The 21,231-nt window shown below is 46.7% G+C and overlaps 1 protein-coding gene across 1 annotated transcript in view; it reads left to right on the top strand.

The window, feature by feature from the left end:
* Window positions 1-16,845: 16,845 nt before the first annotated feature.
* MKLN1 (muskelin 1) overlaps window positions 16,846-21,231 on the top strand; it is a 345,476-nt gene continuing 341,090 nt past the window's right edge. The window contains exon 1 of the mRNA XM_046020023.1: window positions 16,846-16,981. The gene's annotated coding sequence lies outside the window, so the exon portion shown is untranslated. The remainder of the gene's footprint in view (window positions 16,982-21,231) is intronic.

The raw sequence follows: 21,231 nt of genomic DNA, 5'->3' as shown, positions 1-21,231 counted from the left end.
TCTATGTGACATTTTAAATATATACAAACCAGTTTCCGTGGCTCTAGTCGCTTGTCCCACCAATTCATTCAATACACATTGTGCCAGATAAGCCTTCCTGATTTTAAAAACAAAGATAAATACACATTCTACTCCCAAATTTAACTATTTTCTATTTATTAGATGTTATTATATCAGTGCTAGACTTCTTAGGTGTGATAACTGTGTTGTCATAAGAAAGTCCTCTTTCACAGGTATTTAGAGGTGAAATGTCATGGCATCTGAAACTTACATTCAAGTGGTGAAGTAAAATATTATAAATATACATACCACATTTGATTTAAAACACACATACACTGAGCGTGAGGGGAAAAGAACAGCAAAGTATTAACTGATTCATCTACAAGGATGTATGAGTATTTACAGTTCTGTTTTTCTAAAGGTTTGAAATTTTCAAGACAAAAAGATGAAGTAAAAAGGCTCTGGTACTTTCACAGGTCCCCTCATTGGCCACCTTAAAACAGGCGATGGTCGGGGCGCCTGGGTGGCTCAGTGGGTTAAAGCCTCTGCCTTCTGCTCGGGTCATGATCCCAGGGTCCTGGGATCAAGCCCCGCATCATCACATCGGGCTCTCTGCTCAGCGGGGAGCCTGCCTCCTCCTCTCTCTCTCTCTCTCTCTGCCTGCCTCTCCACCTACTTGAGATCTGTCAAATAAATAAATAAAAATCTTTAAAAAAACAAAAACAGAAACAAACAAACAAAAAAAAAACACGCAATGGTCATCTCCCAACTCCCCAGCTGATGTCCTAACCTAGCTTACCAGCACCCCCCACATGCTCTCCCTTAACTACCAGTCCTTCCAGCTGCTCAAAGTGCATGGCTCCTTGGGGTCCTTCCTACTGCTGCACTTCTCCTCCCTTCTCTCTCCTGCCAAGACCACTCTTTGGGGTACTCAGTCACTCATTCCTTTCATGGTCTATGCACTGGGAACCCAGCCAGAGGTTAAACGTCTAGAGGAATAAGTTCTTATAGATAATTCTTCTGTAGTTCCTACACCACCCAGCTCAATGCAACGTACGTGAGAGGCATTCAAAAGCGTTTAAATGAGGGTGCCTGGGTGGCTCAGATGGTTGAGTGTCTGCCTTCAGCTCAGGTCGTGATCCCGGGGTCCTCAGATGGAGTCCCGCTTCGCACTCCCTTCTCAGTGGGGAGCCTACTTCACCCTCTGCCTCTCTGGCTCGCATGAATAAATAAATAAAATCTTTTCTTTAAAAAAGTGTTTAATTGAAAGTTTCTTTAAAGCAAAGAAGGGCATGGTAACTACTGCTAAGCAATGAAGGTAGGGGCTCGGAGCTCAGGGTCACACTCCTCTTCGGAAAGCATCTGCAGTGTCTTCAACTTTTTCTCCAATGCTTTCAACTCCTCTCATCTTTCCTCTCCTTCCAGACTGTCACAACTGTCTCCCCTCTGACATAAACAATGCCAGATTATCCTACTAAGAATGGAAAAACCTGTTCCACAACCCCAAATAAAGCAACTCTAGAAATGAGAAGAGCCAAATTCTCTTAAATCTTATTTACATGACACTGCTTTCTTTTTCAAACATTTATTTATTTGAGAGAGAAAGAGCATGGGGGGTGGCGGGTGGCAGAGGGAAAGAATCCCAAGCAGACTCCCCCCAACCCCGCCTGGGATACTGCACGTGGTAACCCCTCCACCAGTTTGAAACTAGGGGAGACCTGCCTCCAAATGTGTGTTTACTTCAGTTAAACACGATGAAGCTGGAGACACTTGAATACAGAAGCAACTGTCACGTTAAGAAAAACCACCTGTGTCTAACGACAATCTACTTTGGAAAAGTTGATTCACTCACAGTAAAATACACAAATGATACCGACTAAAATAAAAAATAAAAAAAATAAAAAAGGAAAGCTATCTACTCAAAATAAGACACAAATTCAGTCTGCAGAAATGCACAACAGGAAAAAAAAAATCTAAATCTATTTCATTTTTCTCACCAGAGTACAAGTCACAGCCCTGGGAGGGACCTTAAAATACAACCATCCATTAACTGGGATCCAGAGGGGTTAAGCACCTCATCTCCTAATAAATTCAAGTCAAGTTAGGCTTAGAATACACATACTCATCTCAGCCTTCTCTGCCCATTTTCCCTTGAAATTTCATGAATCGAACTTTCTGTCCAAAAAAGCAGAGTGGACAGCGATGTGGGAGACTGATCTGTCACCAACTATGCCACTAACCCGGCATGTAAAATTAAGTAAATTGCCTTATCTATAGAATAAGACCAGGGATTAAATTAGCTCTGAAGCCCGGTGTAGAGCTAGAAGACGCTCTGATCTTTGAGAACAGCGGAAGTAACTGTTGCATATTTAATACCCACTGGACTCTCACATTTTTTTCACACCAAACTTTGTTACAGCTTAGGCAACTTAAAATCATTATGTTACATTAACCCAAACATCATCACTGTTTATCAGAAATTCCGTAAATAAAAAAAGGAATCCTGAAGTTCATTATCTATATGGTTCCTATTACCTAAATTTTGGCAGAATGCCCTTTAGGCACAAAACTTAAACATCCGTATGAGATATATTTCACATCATACTTTCCATCCAACGTGGAATATGCGATGTAAACATATTAAACTCTTCAAAGACTGCTTGTACCGGCACACACACTTATCAGAAGAAAATTTGTATTTAGCTCTGGGATGCCATTAGTCAGGCTTAAAAAAAAAAAAAAAAATGCCAGCAGTTAACTTCAGGGTGTTACTAGGCTATCCACAGCAGGAATGGCAAAGGAAAAAGGGGAACGGCAGAACCAAGGAAAAAAGAACCTGAACGGGACACCTGGGTGGCTCAGTGGGTTAAAGCCTCTGCCTCTGGCTCTGGTCATGATCCCAGGGTCCTGGGATCGAGCCCCACATTGGGCTCTCTGCTCAGCAGGGAACCTGCTTCCCCCTCTCTGCCTACTTGTGATCTCTGTCTGTCAAATAAATAAATCTTTAAGAAAGAAAGAAAAGAAAGGAAAAAAGAACCCGAGAAGAAAAGAAAAGAAAAAGGAAGAAGTGGAGAGAGAACACAGAAAGAAAAGAGAATACACAAGGAAGAGAGGAATGGCCCCAAATGGCTCGTCACGATCCCAGGGCCTTGCTGTGCCCGCACCACACAAACGTGCAGAGGTGCCAGACATCTTTAAGCATTGTTTGTTTTTCTTTGGTTTAGTTTTGGACACAAAGTTCACCCAGGGAAGGACGCATTTATTTGGCTCTGCTCCTTAGAGTCTAGGTCCAGGATCAGAAGGATTCTGATGAAAAGTAACACAGATAGTGCTCAATCCAAAATACGCTGGATCTTACCAGGCAAGCCCAGGACCCGACCTGTTCCTAATCAGTAATCTTTCCAGAGCTTAGATCCCTTAACTCGAAAAGAGCACAATGATCCAAGACGATGGTTTAGCAAGTACTATGTGTATTTATACAATTGCAATTCAGTGTTTTCAGACAACTGGGACTCTGCAAAACAAGAACATACAGTAAGAAGGAGGGCATTTCCAGTCCCTTGCAGAGTCTCACTGCCAACATCCTCTAATGACCCTGGGCCCTTCCTGGGTTAATGAGCTGGGACCATCAGTCACAGAACAAGCCAGGAAACCATACCACCATCACCCTCCTCACACACACGCAGGAGCAAATATTCTTCAGCTACGGTACAGCATGATTTCTTACACGGATAAAATCTCTTTAAACCAAATCTGTTGTTGAGATATTTCTGTTGTTTACAATTGCAAATGATCTGCTATTGAAAAATATTCTGGGGGCACCTGGGTGGCTCAGTGGGTTAAAGCCTCTGCCTTCAGCTCAGGTCATGATCCCAGGGTCCTGGGATCGAGCCCCACATCGGGCTTTCTGCTCAGCGGGGAGCCTGCTTCTCCCTCTCTCTCTGCCTGCCTCTCTGCCTACTGTGATCTCTGTCTGTCAAATAAATGGATAAAATCTTAAAAAAAAAAAAAAAGAAAAAGAAAAATATTCTGGAGAGGACAGGAAATGACTAAATAAGGTACTGATTCGTTAAACCTATGAAGTCCTGTTCCAAACTGCTAGTTACAGTGACAAAGATTAATTACAAGGAACAAACTCCTGTGTACCTTTTCAGAAGAATTAAATTAGTAACAGAAAAGGGGCACCTGGGTGGCTCAGTGGGTTAAAGCCTCTGCCTTCTGCTCGGGTCATGATCCCAGAATCCTGGGATCGAGCCCCGCATTGGGCTCTCTGCTCAGCGGGAAGCCTGCTTCCTCCCCCTCTCTCTCTGTCTGCCCCTCTGCCTACTTGTGATCCCGCTCTGTCAAATTAAAAAAAAAAAAATTAGTAGCAGAAGAAATCCTAACTTTGAACCCTTTAAGAATGGGAGAAAGTAGAATTTTGCTATCTTTTGTCTCAAAAAAAGGAGAGGCTTACAAACACAGCAAAGCACAGTAACTGTTCACAAACTAAAAGGGGTAAAATAGACCACAGATTTCAAAGATAAAACCCAAAGGGGCACCTGGGTGGCTCAGTGGGTTAAGCCGCTGCCTTTGGCTCAGGTCATGATCCCAGGGTCCTGGGATCGAGCCCCACATCGGGCTCTCTGCTCAGCGGGAAGCCTGTTTCCTCCTCTCTCTCTCTCGCCTGCTTGTGATCTCTATCTGTCAAATAAATAAATAAAATCTTTAAAAAAAAAAAAAAGATAAACCCAAAGAAAGACTATAAGTGGCATTCTATTTTAAAATGCTTTTTGCTTGTTGCTATCAAATACCTGCATTTTTAGGCAATAATCCCTAAAAATGGAAGAGCCATCACAAACTATTTTGGGATAGAACCTACTATAAGAATTAGGTATTATACAATTTTGAAAAACTAAAAAAAAAAAAAAAAAATTTCGGAAAACCTGAAGGAATATGAACAGCAGACAAAGCTGATTAAGTAAGTGTTCCTAGCACAGCGATGATTAATCTCTCTGGAAACATAAAGAAACAAAAAAGATAATCATAGATTTTTAGAAAATGGACAGTACGTGCAATGAATGCATGACGCATCAATGTAAAAGCAGAAAGCAAAACAATTGTCAGTGGCCTTGACAATGAACAGATAAGTAGCTTGGCTTCGTTACCAACATGACCGAAAGATTCAGCACTAACAAAAATTCCCCTAGAAGTAGGAAACGAGCACTCAAGGTCACACACCAAGTACAACTTCGCAAGAGAAGGGATCTGAGGTAGCACTTTCTTATGAGTTGTTCAAGAATTAACAGAAGAATTAAGCAGGTTCCCAGAAACTCCTCTAGGGAGCCATCAAGGAAAGGATGTCTTTAGAAGCCCAGGGCCTCCACCATGGAGATGAAAAGCAGCGAAATCTTCCAAATTGGGGTCAACAACCTTTCCAAAGTAGAGTGTTCGGGTTCAATTTTCAGGTCCTCTGATGTAAACAGCACAAGCATAGAGAAGGGTTCCCTTGAGATGCATCCGAAAGCTTCTGAAGGAAAAAGGCGGCCAGCCACACTGCAGACAGTCTAAAATAAGGAGTCCTGCGTCTCCTGATCCTGGGGCTGAGAAGCAACACCCCTCCACTGGACCCCGGTCCCGATGAACAGGGACCTTTCAAAAAGCTCAAGTCCCATGAGGGTTTACAATCATACGACAACTCAATCACACCATTTTAGGGACAGGAACACCTTCTTTACTCCACCGAAGCCCCCATTTTCCAGACGGCACAGAGCTGGACACTCTCCCGAGGTTCTGTAGCTCGTAGCACCTAGCATTCACAGTGGAAGGAATATGAAGCATTTAGCACAGTCTCCAAACAAGCGGGTACCCGCTAATCATTCTTAAAGTTATTAACACCGCTCTACCTTAACACCCTTTCCACCAAACAAATCAAATCAACCATGGCACAAAACAGAACTGAGGGGAGACGGGAGAAGAGAAAAATGTAGGGGCAGGATCATGAAGGAAATCCAAGGGGGTGGCCGAGGGGGGCGGGGGTGTGGCTTTAGCCAAGCAGAAGCCAGCCTGAGAAGCTAGATGCCTGGCCTTGAAAGAAACAAATGACCCAAGTTGGAAGAAAGGAAACTCAAGAGATGGAAGGACAAAGAAAGATGCTGCCCAGTGCCAGTGTGATTAAATAGAAGAAAAAGTATTAGGTGTCTTAACTCCCTAAAGCACTGGAGGCTTTTAAAAGGTCCTAGGGGGTAGGAAGGGGGGGGGGCCCTCAGGATCATACAGCAGCACCTCCCACGTCCCACTGCTGCTCTGTGAAAACTGGCCCAGCAGCCATCCCCAGCACTCCTGCCATACAGACTGCCAAGCCCAGCCTCAAACCATCAAGTCTAAAGAACACACAACAGTTTCACAGATTTAGTTACGAAGATTAGGTCACAGATATTTGAGTCAAGAAATGACTAGCAGCAAATCACATATAGTCCCTTTCAAAGAAATAAACCACAGATCCAAATCGAAGGCCCTTTGCAAGAAATATAGTCTAAAATCAATTATAGGGATGCTGACTCGACTTCAAGATTTGAAGTTCAGTCATTTTGTAAAAGCACTTAGAAAACAGAGACTTTCCAGATAAAAATTAAAACCGGTAGATGCGGAAAGCAGTGAGATCTCATGGTCTCAGCCCAGATTTGTGGCCTGTGCTACACAAATGATTTGTTTCCTAATCCATAAAATATATCCAGTAATAAACACTATGTGTGCCTTCCAGGAATTTGATTTAAACACGTTAGCGATCATAAAGCAATCTAAAAAAGTAAGCACTGCATGCATCCTGGGCATAACTTCGGAAAGGCATGCGATGTGAATCAAATAATAGCATCTGGTGATATTTTGATGTATCCACCGGAAATGAAAAGGAAAATTTGTTAATTTTTTTTCTAACAAAGAAGCCTGTGCTGTTAACTAGTCGACATAGACACAAAAAGTTTTAGAGCGGTTTAAAATTTGAAACCTTTCATTTTTACCCTCCCGCTCACTACTCCTCACTCCATTTCTTTTTTTTTTTAATGTCTTCTTGCCCTCAGATGAGACTTTTTCCCCCAATCTTGCTCTTCCGTCTTCTCCAATAAATTCACTCACATTAGAACATATTGTCAAACCTCACTTCTGCTCACCTCAGACCTTGAGTCCACCTGACTCTTGGCACCTGGGAGTCTAGGTTCATCTGGAACACTTTCAGAGCACCACCTGTCAGACTGCCTTAGAGTCTCCACAAACCCATCGACATAACCCCTCTCCCCTACTCTCCACCACTACCAAAACAGACACACACTCTGGGTGCTTGCCCTGCAAAAGCTGCTTTGGGACATCTCCTGCTATCTCCATAGCTTTCCTGCCAGATTCCGGCCCAAAAGGCCCTTTATTGACCAATTCCCCTCTTTCCCAAAGTTCTCAAAACCCGGAATGGCCGAGCCGTGACAACTTACTCTTCCTCCCCCTGATGGGCATCTCCTTCCTGCAACGGTGCCTCTTCTGCAAAGCAGTTTCCTTCAGAGGGCGTCCAGGTTCACACTATCGGTGTACAAACCCAGAGTTGTAACAGGAAAGGAATTATGTCTCATAAACACCATTTTATTTAACGAGCTCCCGACTATGTAATATGCTATATATCATATCCTATTAAAGCTGTCTATTAAAAGGCACTTGGTTAGATCTGCTAGAACATTCGGGTTTAAGAAACAGTGAATAGTTCTTTAATAACATGAGGAATATTTCAATATACTGTAACTGGAGACCTTGACTCTTGGGTAAGTATACCCAATCTTGGGTTTTAACAACAGACCCAAAGGTTTTGTAAACTATTTGGAATTCTCAGGAAACACTCGAAATAAAAATAATTCAATCCATTTTAAACTTTTACAACTCAGTTTGCCATACAGCTATCTTTAAATGACGCGATGTTGTAGAAATGAAATGGGGGGAAAGGCAAAAGGGGGAAAACGGGCACAAACACTTCATATAACTTCGGAAGAAATGATCTGATCCAGTGGTTCTCAAAATACGGTCCTCTGACAAGCCTGAGCATCTCCCGGAAACTTGCAAAAAATGCAGATCATCAGATCCACGCTAGACGCACTGAGTCAGAAACTCTCGGGAGGGGGTCCGGCAATCTGAGTCTGGCCTGCTCTCGGTGATCTTACTGTGAGTGCCCAAGTTTGGGAACCACTGATCCAATCCACCCACTCCGATGAGGAGAAAGAAACAAAGCCAGTAACTTCCCTCAATTCTTACACCAAGCTACTGACCAACGTCACTAGAGACAGTTCTCAATATACCTAAAATGATTCTTTAACTGTACATCTGAATCCAAGTGGTCCCGTATGATCTTCTGCAATATGAATTCTTATATTACTGCTATACAGACATATAAATTCTTCTATCTTGAATAATTTATATTTAATACCTTAAAAAAAAACCTTCACATTACTGATGTCTGCACAACTCAAATCTCACAGACTTTTTTATTTAATTGGTAGACTGAGTTAACTTCTGTTGCCGACAGCAGAGGTGGGTTTTGTCTTGTTATGGTCTTATTTTGGTTTGGTTCTGAGGGTCAACAGCAGGAATTTATGAGACATGTGGTTCATAGTTTGGGGGCTTCTTCCCACCCCCACTACCATCAATGACGTTGACACCAAAAGTCTGTAAAGAGCAATCATGAAGGATTAAGAGGCCAGAAGTTGCTAAAAGAGAAAGTAACCCTCCTCATCCTACCTCCTCCAAAAGAAACGTCCTATTTTTTAACTTGGAATAGATCGTGTGGTTAAAAAAAAAAAAAGATTGGGGCACCTGGGTGGCTCAGTGGGTTAAACCTCTACCTTCAGCTCAGGTCATGATCTCAGGGTCCTGGGATCGAGCCCCGCATTGGGCTCTCTGCTCAGCAGGGAGCCGGTTTCGCGCCACCCCCCGCCCCCGCACCCCGCCTGCTGCTCTTCCTACTTATGATTTCTCTCTGTCAAATAAATAAGTAAAACCTTTAAAAAAAAAAAAAAAAGATTTACATTTTCAATTATGTTTTCCTTATGCTAGCTTAAAATTAGTTTTCATCTGTGCAACACATACTAGCAGAATGACAGGAAGCTAGCCAGCGTCCCAGGCACAAGGACAGGCCTGTAATCCGGCCATGCATCACACCACAGGGCAGGTGAGTCTGACGCAGAGCACAGAGCCACCGCGCCATCTTCTATGAGCACTCGACCACATATCGGGCTCCGCATCAACCCACCAATACAGCACCTACCACATGAAATGAAATCTACAACTTCTGGCCTTAGGGCTCGCCTTTGGAACAGATGTTTGAGGTGTATGGAACCTTTCTGCCTAAGCATTTCAAAGTGTAGCAGTGGTTATCTGTATCACTAAACATGTTTCTATTTACACTTTTAAGTATCCCCTTTCAGAAATTCATAACTTCAGTGTTAGGATTACCACGGACTGAGATTTAGAGATTTAAGAAATAAATGTTTCCATTCCTGTGTCTCCTGTTGAAGCTCTTTTCTCCACGTCATGCCACATTGGATGTATTTTCAGAATTCCCTTCAGACTCTATTAACATACATAATCCCCTTCCATTTTACAAACCAAATTTTCTAACACAGCTCGATGCCTGATTTTAGTTCTTTGAAGAAGAATCCTGGACAAGCGCACAGGCAACGTAAGGAACTCCTTCAATACGATTTATACTTCCAACTCCCTCTCTGTGACCTGAGCCCCCGAATCTTCTTGTGACTTATTCTTCTGTTATTAAGAAAGGGTAAGAGGGGGGCACCTGGGTGGCTCAGTGGGTTAAGGCCTCTGCTCTGGGCTCAGGTCTTGATCCCAGGGTCCTGGGATCGAGCCCCGCATCGGGCTCTCTGCTCAGCCGGGAGCCTGCTTCCCCCTCTCTCTCTGCCTGCCTCTCTGCCTACTCTGTCAAATAAATAAATAAAATCTTTAAAAAAAAAAAAAAGGGTAAGAGGGCGCCCGGGTGGCTCAGTGGTTTAAGCCTCTGCTTTCAGCTCAGATTATGATCTCAGGGTCCTGGGATCGAGGCCCGCATCGGGCTCTCTGCTCAGCAGGGAGCCTGCTTCCCCTCTCTGTCTCCGTCTCCCTACTTGTGACCTCTCTGTCAAATAAATAAATAAAATCTTAAAAAAAAAAAAGGGAAGGGTAAGAAGTCCTGCCACTTAGCTTACAGGGAAGAAATCAGAGTCACTGAGCTAACAACAGTGCCCCTGAAAAGACTGCATTCCTTGGAGGAACAGTAAATTCAGGTTAGTTACTGCTACTCAGCCTCCTCTCCAGCTCTACAACATAACTTCTGAAACTAAATTAGAGGGGTTAAGTTACTTGAACATTCGTTCATTCAACAAATAATTATAAGCACCTGCTATATGTCAGGCACTGTACAAGGCACAGGAGATACAATGGCCAGTAAGACAAATGCAGAACCTGCTCTTCACAATACATCTTAGAGAAAATGATTAGGCTTAAGGTACTTTCAGGCCAAGGGCTTGAATCCACCAACCTTGTAACTACTTCTAATTGTAATTATTCATAATCAATCCCCATTCTGCCTCTTAAAAAAAAATAAATAAAAGGAGTCCTCATGAATTACATGAGAAGTTCACAGAACACACAAACAAATGCTCTATAATACGAAGGCCTCACATGGGTCCAAAATACTACCCGGTAAACACCTTAGAATCTACAAAGGGGAAGCACAGTGTCCGGCACAAAAAAAGGAATCAAGGTTTTCCTTTTAAAGGCACAACAACCTTAGTCTAAACATTTACCCACCAAGTACTAGACTAACCATAAGCAAATTCTCAGTAATGGTGCTGTCCCATACAGCAGCCCCTTGCCAGTTGGGTGACGCAGACCAATACCTGGTCTGTTCCCAACATGACTTCAATTCAGACAGATGCAGCAAACCTACGTGCCTACCGGGTCCCAGAGATAACAGGTCAACAATCACCACTCCCACCTGCGACAAGCTGAATTTAGTAGGAGGGTTTGCCCCACGTGTAAACAAAACCGGTATGACATGTTGTAATAAATGCAGTGACGCAAGTATGTACAAAACACAGCGCTGACACAAGGAGGATATTTAAGTGTTTTCTGAGGGGAAACCAGAGGAAATTTCCTAAAGAAGGAACTCAAAAGGCAGAGGAATCCCCTATGCAGAGGGGTGCAGAGGAACCACAGCTGGTTAGGCAATGCTGGACCAAAGGGGCTCCGATGGTGAAGAAAGACGAGGATGCCAGGAGGGAGATGATTTCCAGGCTAGTCCCTCGCACTCATGTCTACCGGGATGGTCTCGCCTGTGTGGGTCCATAAACTTTCTTCACCCTAACTGCAAGCAATGTGAAAACCAATCCCTGAAACTTGGTAATGTGCTTGTCTGCTACACAGCTAAGGATACCAGACAACAACCATTAGTAGGAACCTCTGTGTCTGCTCACGTACATCTCTGGAAGACACCTGCATCTTCTGGGCACTTCATTTACCCCGACCCTCACATCTCAAAACAAAAACACTTCCACAGACTCTGTTCTCTCCACAGCACCAGGATCGCCCTCTCCTCACAACAAACTTCATGTAAATGTTTGTAGCCTATGGGCTTACCGAATTCACCAAGGGATTCTCCTCCCTTCCATACTAGCAACACTTTGCAAATAAAAGTACATACGTAAATACACGCAGTTAAACTCGCAGGCTGGTAGGCAAACAGAGAAGGATTCCTAGTCACACAAGGATGGGGCCCTTAGGTAAAGGCCTAATTCCAGCAGCATAAGCCACGGTCCGAAGCCTGAGGTCCAGAGGCAGCCTCCCTGGGTACTGGTCACGGGTCGTCACTGGACAACTTTTACTTTTCCTCCTGAATTTCCATATCCCAACTGTAAGATGGAGAATGCCAGTATTTCATCAAGTATCCCAATCTGCGCAGCCACCGTGCCGACACACAGTGACCCTTCTAGCGACAGAGCAACTCGTGCTAACTCCGTCTGCTATCTTTACTATTTCATCCCTAACAAGGGATGGTTTCACTTCCATCAAGCTCACTACCTCGGTAAGTTCTCACCCCTCACTGTGCGTCAAAAATACCGAGGGAGGTTTTTTTTTTTCCCTCAATACTCTACGTCCAAGCCCTATTTGGATTTGGGTTCAACTGGCCTTGGGGCAGGGCCAGGCAACGCAGTTCTTTCTACCGCTCTCAAGTTGTTTGTAATTTTCAGGCGGGATTAAGAACCACAGTCAGATCTCCATGTGCCCACAGAAAACTCCGGTAAGGTCGAGCTCGATCTCTGACCGAACCAGCGCAGGCCCGCCCCCCGCCCGCTTGGAGGAGGCCTAGATGCTGTGACGACGAGCTCGAAACTGTGGGATTCACACCCACGTCCGAGCAGCGCTCACCCAGCATCAACTCCCACGAACCCCACCAGACGCGGCCCCGGCACCCCGCACGACCGGGATCTGCCCGGGGCACACGCCCCCTCGCCCCGCAGCCCCCGCGGGCGCCAGGCCCTCCGGACGCGTGCGTCACCGCGCCCTCGCCTCCCGCGCCCCAGCCCCCTCCCGCCCACGGCACGTGACTCGACACGCGCCAGCTGCACGCGGGCTCCATCAAAACAAAAACAGAAGAGGCCGGCCGGCCGGGCGGCGGGGGCGCGCGGGGGCGGCGGGGAGCGGGCGCGCCCCCGCCGCCACTGCCCAGCGCCGCGGCCGCGCCTCCGCCGCTCCGGGCGCCGCCGGCCGCGCGCCCCGGCAGGCCGGGGGCGGGAGGGCAGAGGGCGCCACCCTGTTTACAGCCCTCGCTCGGGGCCAGGGACCCCGCCCGGAAACGGTCTCCCGGGAGAAGGCTGTGAAGTGCGCACCCACCCGCGCCCGGGACGCCGGCCCAGCGGGGAAGGCGCCCGGCTCCGGCCGCCGCTCGGAATAAAACCGTCGCCACGGCTGCGGGGTCGGGCCCGCGCGAGTCTCCGCTCCTCCGCGCCCCCCCCCCCCGCCCACGGGGGTTTCGTGTCCGCCCCCGGCACGACTGTGCTACGCACTTCACACCCATCTCTGGGCTCCAGCGCTTCCACAGACCACCCAGACCACCCTCACGTGGCCGCCGCCTCCCGGCCAGGCAGTCCCCGGCGACAAGGGCTGCGGACCCTCGCGCACTCCGGGACCCGGCGCCGGCTCCCACCCCGTGGGACGCCACCCCTGTCGGACCACCCAGTCCGCATTCCGCCCGGGGCCGGGGGCGGTGGCCACAAGCTGTCAGATGCCTAGTTTTCCACATGACGAAGCTCACCCTCACCCTTAAACATCCCCACTCACCCTTCAGCCTAGCTTCGAGCTGAATCAGTATTTAAAACGGGAGGAGTGGGATGTAACGTCTTGATTTTTCTCCCTAATTTGAAAAAAAAAAAAAAATTAAGACGCAGCTCTGCCCATGCACGTCGTCCCACCGATGCAAGACTTACAAAATAGAAATGCCCACCACACACCTGCTACGCAACCGGCCCTCTGGAAACCTGGCGACCCACCCAGCCCGCCTGCGGGAGCCCGCGCCTGGGGTGGGGTGGGAGCGAGACAGTCTAGTCCCCTAAAGTAAGAAGGAGTGAGAGGGGCAGGCACCCCCCGCCCCTCCCGGGAGCGCTATCCTCCCGTTCCCCGGCCCCAGAGCAATCCGAGGCATCCTCCGTCCCTCCCGGCGAAAAGGAGGTAGCCAAAAGCCTGAGTGCCAAGGGTGTTTTTCCCTTTAGAACCCAGACGCCAAGTCCAACGTGAGCACCCTCCCCCACGCCCCCCTCCCCGCCGCCTGATTTCTGGTGGACAGCAAAGGTGGGGTAGGTGGGAGAACCCGGCGAGTGCTCTCTGCATTCGGGATGTTGGTCTCCGCGGAGTGAAGAGGTGGGATCTCGAAATGGAAACAGTCTCCCCCTCCCTCCCCCCCTCCTCCTCCTCCTCCTCTTCTGTTTACCTCAAGTTTGAATTTTATCTGCGCAACATTAGCTGGAATGCGGACATTGAAAACACACACACACACACACTCTCTCTCTCTCTCTCAACCCGGCAGCAGCTCTGGAGGAGCCATGTGGCATCAAGCCACCTCAAAGGGGAAAAAAGTGCTCTTAGCAACACAAACATGGCGAAATCGCCTCGGCATTCCCGGCCAACGCCACAACCCCTACCTTCCCTCGCCCGGCTTCCGAACGTCCCGGCCGTGACCTGCGGCCCCTTCCGGGGGGAGGCCAGGCGCCCCGGGGAGTCCGAGGGTGGGACCGCCGGGCGTGCGAAAGAGGAAATAACAGCGTCCACAGTGGAAAGGTTCCTGCTGGACCATCCGACCCATCCGCGTCGCGGGCAGCGAGGGGACGCCTCGTCCACCTCCAGAGGGCTCCTCGGAGAGCAAAATTCCCACCGAAGTCCTGCGGGGTCGGCTCTCCCCACCCTCCAGAACTTACCTTGGGGCGGAACGCACGCTGCCGCTCGAATCCCTTTCTCTTTCCTTCTAGAGCGAGACGCGAGGAGGAAAATGATGCGCATGTATATTTGTAGAGCGTATTCTTCTAGAATTTCCCTTGGATCGTCACGAGGAGCGATGGAGGCTCCGGAGACAGGTGCGGTGGTGGCCGAGGCTGCCGGCTAAAAGTTGTGCTGTCCGCGGTAGGCGGCAGGGTCCCCGGCCCGGGGCCGAGGACCCCGTTTCCCTGCCCCCCGGCGTCGCCCACTTCTCGCCGGCTGCTGCGTGCGGCTCGGCTGCAGGGGAGGTGGCGTAGTTTCTCTTCCTCCCACCTCTTCTCACTCACTTGTTTTTGTAGCCGTGGGCTCCCCTAATGCTTTCCTCTCCACAATGTTGTTTCATTATATCATGTCCATCATGTGACACCGGAGAGGCCTCTCTATGGAAACTTAAAGGGGCTCCCACGTGACTGCAGCAGCAACAACAGCAGCAGCGGCAGGAGTGGCGGCGGCGGCCGCAGCGTTCCTACCACCACCCACCGGGAGCCCCTCGCAGCATCCCGAAGGGGCTTCTGGAGCTGCAGAAGCCCAGATAAGGGAGCCACAGCATCCGGGAGCTGTGGCGTCTGTGCGTGCGTGTAGCCTTTGCTCGTTACATAGGAAACCGAACAGAAGGCGCGTCCTCAAATCCTTTCCTACAGTCGCAAAACCCACGCTCTGCTAAAATGACATTTCGTGGCTCCTACTTTATTCTCCCCGAGAGCAATGAGTTTTCTCCCGGGGCTGATTAATTTTTACCAAGTCTAAAAGAAAAACCGGATTTCTCCCTGCGAGTTCAGCCAGCTCTTGGATAGAACAGAAATGACAAAACAATAATAACAGAAATAGAATCAGGCATTTGATACATAATTACCATCACCACCAGCTTTAAAGCTTTCTGGAATTACATTCCTCCAGTAACTGTTGATGATGCTTGCAGGAGGCTAAATGCAATGCAGTTTTTCTCTTCCGCAGCTATATTAGGGCTTTGTTGCTGACAACAGTAAAAACTTGTTTGTGTCAGGAAGTGAGGTACGAAGATATGACCTGGAAGGTACAGACAAAACCAAAGTGGCAGTTTTTGCATTACTTTTCTGACCACATTCTTTCAAATGGTGAGAAGCAGCTGGTTTGCTGTAAAATGCGTAGCTTGTGTTTTGGTGGGAAATAAAATAATCACAAAAACATGTTTCCCTTAATCATACTCTACATGCTAGACACTAGAAATGATATATATGTATCTATGTGTGAGTATAGAGAGAAAGAAAAAGAAGCAGGTGCATTTTTAGGATAGTTTCAGCCAATAACTTTGTCGTCATTTCCAGTGCATTTAACTGAAACATGAAGCAAACACTCTGACTTATTCAAGTTCAGTGTTGTGTGGAAACTGGAACACCAGTTTTGAGTGCCCTGGGCATTCCTGAATCACAACCCCTGTAAGTGCTTGTGCCTTAAATCCCAAATCTCTGCCTCAAAGTTTTTGTGGACCATGGAGATTTGATGCTGTAAAGCTACGCGAAGCAGCTATTTCCATGCTTTAGTTCATGCGTTTCCATTTTAAGGAAAACTCCCTGTGTGTACTGGCGGAATTATGAACAACTTCTCAGGAAACTAAAGGGTGGGATGGAAGATCATACTTTGCTTTGGCTCTTCCTCAACTGTATCTTTTCCCACCTCATCAGTTTACCTCATCAGCCATGATGAATGATCTCCACTACATCTCTTCTAATAATGCCCCGATTTTTACCTTCGTATCTAGTGCCTCATTCTTCCATCCCTTTCCCTTTCTGTGCCCTTGCCTCCCAATTCAGCCCCCATACTGCCTGGGTACTTAGCTCAGGCCTCCCCCAGTACTCCCTCCCAGTCCTCCCTGCCCTGTAGCTCCCCCCACCCCCCTTTCCCAGCTCCGTCTCCCTTCTCAGCAACTCTCCCTCCTTACCTCTCTTTGACCTCCTTTATTCTCCTTCACAGCCTGGCCCTTGACTTCTCGGCCTCTTCTTTCCCTTCTTTACCTGCAGTGTCCTGCCCCTACTGGGGTCTCCTTCGCACCCTTTTCTCGGGTCCCATCCCTTCTGACGCCAAACCCCAGCATTCCTCAACGGCTCGGCCTGGTCGACTTTAGCCGGATTTTGCTCCCATGCCCCTGGGCTGGGAAACAAGTGTGCGGTGCAGAGTGGGGGCAAGAATCCCCCTCGCCGGTGGCCCCGGTCTCGCCCCCCTCCGCCCCTCCCGAGTCCGGGTTGCGGCGCTTCCTGGGCGGATGGTTGGGACTCGCCGCAGCAGCTGCGGTTCTGCTGTGTCATGCAAGAAGGAGGCGGCGGCGGCGGCGGCGGCCGGAGCTGGAGGGGGAGGAGGGGAGGAACCTGATCTCTCCGGTAGCGAAGGGCTGGAGGCAAACACCGAGCTCCCCCAGAGCCGCCCGGGAGCAGGGAGGGCACCGCTACCCCGAGGGGCCCTCCCCGCGGGGCAGATGGTAAGTGGGGCGGCGCAGGTGGTCGCCTTGGGAAGGGAGCGCGCAGGGGGGCTGGGGGGGGGTTAGGTGGGGAGGCGGGGAGAACTAGGAGTCACCCGGCCAAACTGAAGGAGCCAGAGCCTGGTTGAAAGGGACCCAGGCCATAATAGGGATGACCAGCCAAACGCAGCAATAATTACCATTTTAATAACACCCCGAAGCTGACCAAGGCTACAAAGAAGAGCTGTGCATCCCGAACCCAGAACAGAGCTAGAGCAATGATTCAGGGTTTGAGAACCATCGTCCCATCAGGCTTGGCGCTTTAGGGTACAGCTGAGTAGCAAAAGTCAGCATACACCATATTCCTATAGCCCGGCTGCGCTTTGTGGGTCGTCTTGTTTAAAACTAAGGAAGGGGATGGAAACCTGCCCAACCTCACTTTAGCCACCAAAATAATGCTCTTGGCCAGCGGCCTCCGACGAACAGCCTCTGGTGCAATTAAACAATCAATAGGAAAAATAGCTTCATTCCCCCTCACCACCCTCCTTCCTCAAGCTCCTTCCACCAGGATAATTTATTCTGCATAAAGGGGAAAGAAACCTGGGTGTTACATTCCCTCCCACTCTAACCCCCTTCCAGCCTCCGCCCCACACACTGCCCACCTCACTATTCACCCCGCTTTCCCGCTGTGATGGATGTTGCAGGAGGGGACTGCCTTAAACTCTCAGCCATTTCCCCTCCATTGCCCTTTACCCACAGGGGATTCAGAAACAGAACCGAGAGCAGTGAATGTGGGGACGGGGTGGACACATATGAGTTCTTTTACCTGAGAACAATTCTCAGGACAATTTTTTTTTTTTAATTCCTTCCCATTTTGCTCCTGGAAATTTCAAAGCACTTTCTGAAATATCATTCCTTTTCTTTTTCTTTCTTTCTTTTTTTTTTTTTTTTAAATGTCAGTCATACATTTAGAAGTAAGGGGTTGGCGGGATTAACTGAAAGGCTAATGACGGTCTCAAAAGCACATGCTGTTGCTAGGGAACTCAAGCTCATCCCGCTCCCTAACCACTAGCATGTTCAGTGGAAATCAAAGTTCTCAGGGTGTTATTAAAATGAGTGGCATTTGGTTCAAGGCGTTCTTCCTTGCTTTGTAGCATCCTGGATTGTTATCGATTGCCTCACACCCACATATCTTGTTTTCCTAATTTGATTTCTGTATCTGCGTCACTGCCAGGGACACGCAGACTAGACCAGTCAGGTTCACTTCCTGTTTCTCAGAACTGTTTTATATTTGGTCTCCGTGCACTAGCTGGTAAAACATTATCAAACCGATCCTCTTGGAAAGAAAATCTGGGCTTTCCGTGAAAACAAATTATCCCAATTAAATTCTGATTCCCGTGGAAAACGTTATCATCTGAGGAATAAATTAGACTTCCAGTTGCCATTTGAGAAATCCATTCTTGAAATGTAAAGCCTAGAAAAATCCATCATCTTTATTTCTTTTACTCAGAATCCTCGTTCCTCAGCGTTAGAACTAAAACAAACTGAAGCACAGAGCAGATTTAAGTATGATATTTCTAAAATGAGGCTCAAAAAAATACACATTGAAGCCAGGGAAATCATTTAGACTAAATAAAGCATGGAATTGAATGGAATCCAGGCCCCGGGGAACAGACATAAGCTTGGGTTAGTTGGGGCGCTCCGAGAACAGAGTGTGATGACATGGCCACCCTACAAATAAGAGCCCATTACTTTATGTACTAATTGTTTCTTTTGCCAATTCCACCTGGGCGAGACAGCCTTGCTTTCTTTTTAAGGTCCTTTCTTTTAATGACAAGAATACCACAAAGGCAATATCATAAAAATAAGTGCTACGTAAAACATTAGGTGGGTTCTGATGTAGATAATATTTTTAGATAGAAAATAAAAGGGTGCATGGTAGAAAGATCAGTCAACTGAAAGACAGAAATTTGCTACTTGTCCTCTAAACTGGATGACCTTGGGCAAGCCATTATAGGTCTCCTCAACCAGTTTCCTCTGAGAAGCTTAATGAAAGTGCTGGACTAAAGATCTCTAAGGTTCCTTCCATTCATAAAGTTCTGTGATTACACTGAAGTCACTACATAAAAATTTCAATTTTAGCTGGATTTTGCCATGTTAAATTTTAACACTGAAACTGGAATGCCTATCCGTAGAGACCTTGGGGGAGATGATAATGGGAAGTGATTTGCTGTTGATACATCATTTTTTAGTGCCAGTTGTCAGACAATCAAAATAAAATCAACCTTATTCCCAATGTACTGAATCTCTGGTTCCCTGGTGGTGGTGTAGAAGCAACAGGATAAGAGAAAGAATATAAAAAGTGTATGGAAAGATCTTTCAGTCATTTCAGATTTAGTTAACCCAAGTACTTTGATGAACAAAACCACGGAGTGATGAGGAAGAGCTCTACCAGAAATAAATAATCAACCAAATCCTCATGGAGATAATAATCTATTTGTCTCTATTTTAATTAGTGATAGGCAAAAATACATCTAGCACAGATTTCCAAATTTTACAAGTTGAAGATGTTAAGAAGTAGCATGAGGAAATGTGAGATTTGTGCCACAGAGAAAAGAGCTGACTGTGATTTTTATTCACTTGTTACTGAGTACCTGCAATGTGCCAGGGACTGTGCTGGGCACTGGGAATACAAAACTGAATAGGACAGCCCACTCTAAAGGACCTTATGGGATAACGAGGGGATAGATGAGTTATGGCTGATCACACAACAGTGAGATGATATCAACAGGGACCTTATTAGAGGGGTACCTAACCCTGACTGAGTTTAGTTAGGGTCCCTCACCAGACAAGATGAATTTGGAAATGAGTCTGGAAGGATAAGTAGAAGTAATCCAGATAAGTGGGCAAGTTAAAGAGAAATGACAAAGAAAGTAGTATGTGTAAAGTCCTGGTAAAAATAGTGCCCAGAGAGTTGAAGGTAAGAGACAGTGCCCAGCAAGTGGTAGAGAGTCTCAGTAAGTGCACTGTATGAATATGTGGTAAAAGTTCTAAAGGACATACCAAGAAAGGTCAACAAGGTCTTGTATTAGGAAAGGTCTTGCATCCCTTCCTGAGAGGTTTCAACTTACCCTAAGGCCAATGGAGAGCCACCGATGAATTTGAAGGAGCACACTGAGGTGATCAAATGTCCATTTTAGAAAGAAGTTCACTCCAGTTTGGATAATTTATTAGGGTGATTAACACTATAAACAGGGAGACTAGTTAGGAGGTTGTTTTAGTATTACAGGAAAAAAAATGATGGACATCATAATATAGACAGCAAGAATGGAAATGAAGAAAAGGGAAGGATTCAGGAAATATTAAAGACAACTGAATTTTGTTATTGATTATATTTGCAAGATGAAGGAATAAGAGACTTATGGCTTAGGTAAATGGGAGGATCATGGTACCCTTTGCTAAGATGGGGACTTCAAGAAGAACAGTAGGTTGAGGAGGGAAGGTAAGTAGTTTGATTTTGTCAGTGTTGAGTTTGAAATCTCTGTGAGGATATCAAAGTGAAGCTGTCTATACATAATTGAACAGGACAGTCTAGAACTCAAGAGATCTACGATGAGGACATCAGAATAAGTGATAGCTCATGGAAGTAGATGGAATCCCCAAGATGAAATCCCCAAGAGAAAAGATGGAGCAAAAGGAGAAGAGGACCTACTCTGGAACTTATTTAAATGCCAGCATTTGAAAGATGAGGGGGAAAAAAAAAAGTGAGGACACAATGCTACAGGGGAAGAATATCCATAGAGGTTAGGAGGACCAGAAACAAGTTGTTTCAGAGAAGCCAAGGGAGGAAATGTCAACAGTATTAAATGCTAGAGAAAGGTCAAGAAAAATAAGGACTTGGATTTTGGGACAAGGAGGTCATTGTGTTTGGCAAGAAGGAGTTTATCGGGATAATGGGGATCGGAGCAGATTATAATGGATTACGGAGTGGATGGGAGTAGATAGGAAGTAGATAGAAGTAGTTTGGGATCAGGACAATAGGGCAGGTAGCGAAGGAAAATAAAGGTATTGGGGAAAGAGTAAAATCATGGTCTGTGAGGTAAAGGCTGCGTAAGGAAATGAGGAAATGCTACAGTGATACACAATTCTTCATTCTTGGAGCCTTCTCCTTCAAACAGATAGCATCACCGCGCACTAGTTCTTCAAGCCAAAAAGCATGTAGATACTCATGGTTCTTCTCTTTTCCTTAGTTCTCATATCCACTCCATGAA

This window comes from Meles meles, chromosome 10, assembly GCF_922984935.1.
Source record: "Meles meles chromosome 10, mMelMel3.1 paternal haplotype, whole genome shotgun sequence".
Lineage (NCBI taxonomy): Eukaryota > Metazoa > Chordata > Mammalia > Carnivora > Mustelidae > Meles > Meles meles.
This window is presented reverse-complemented; position numbering and strand designations above follow the sequence as displayed.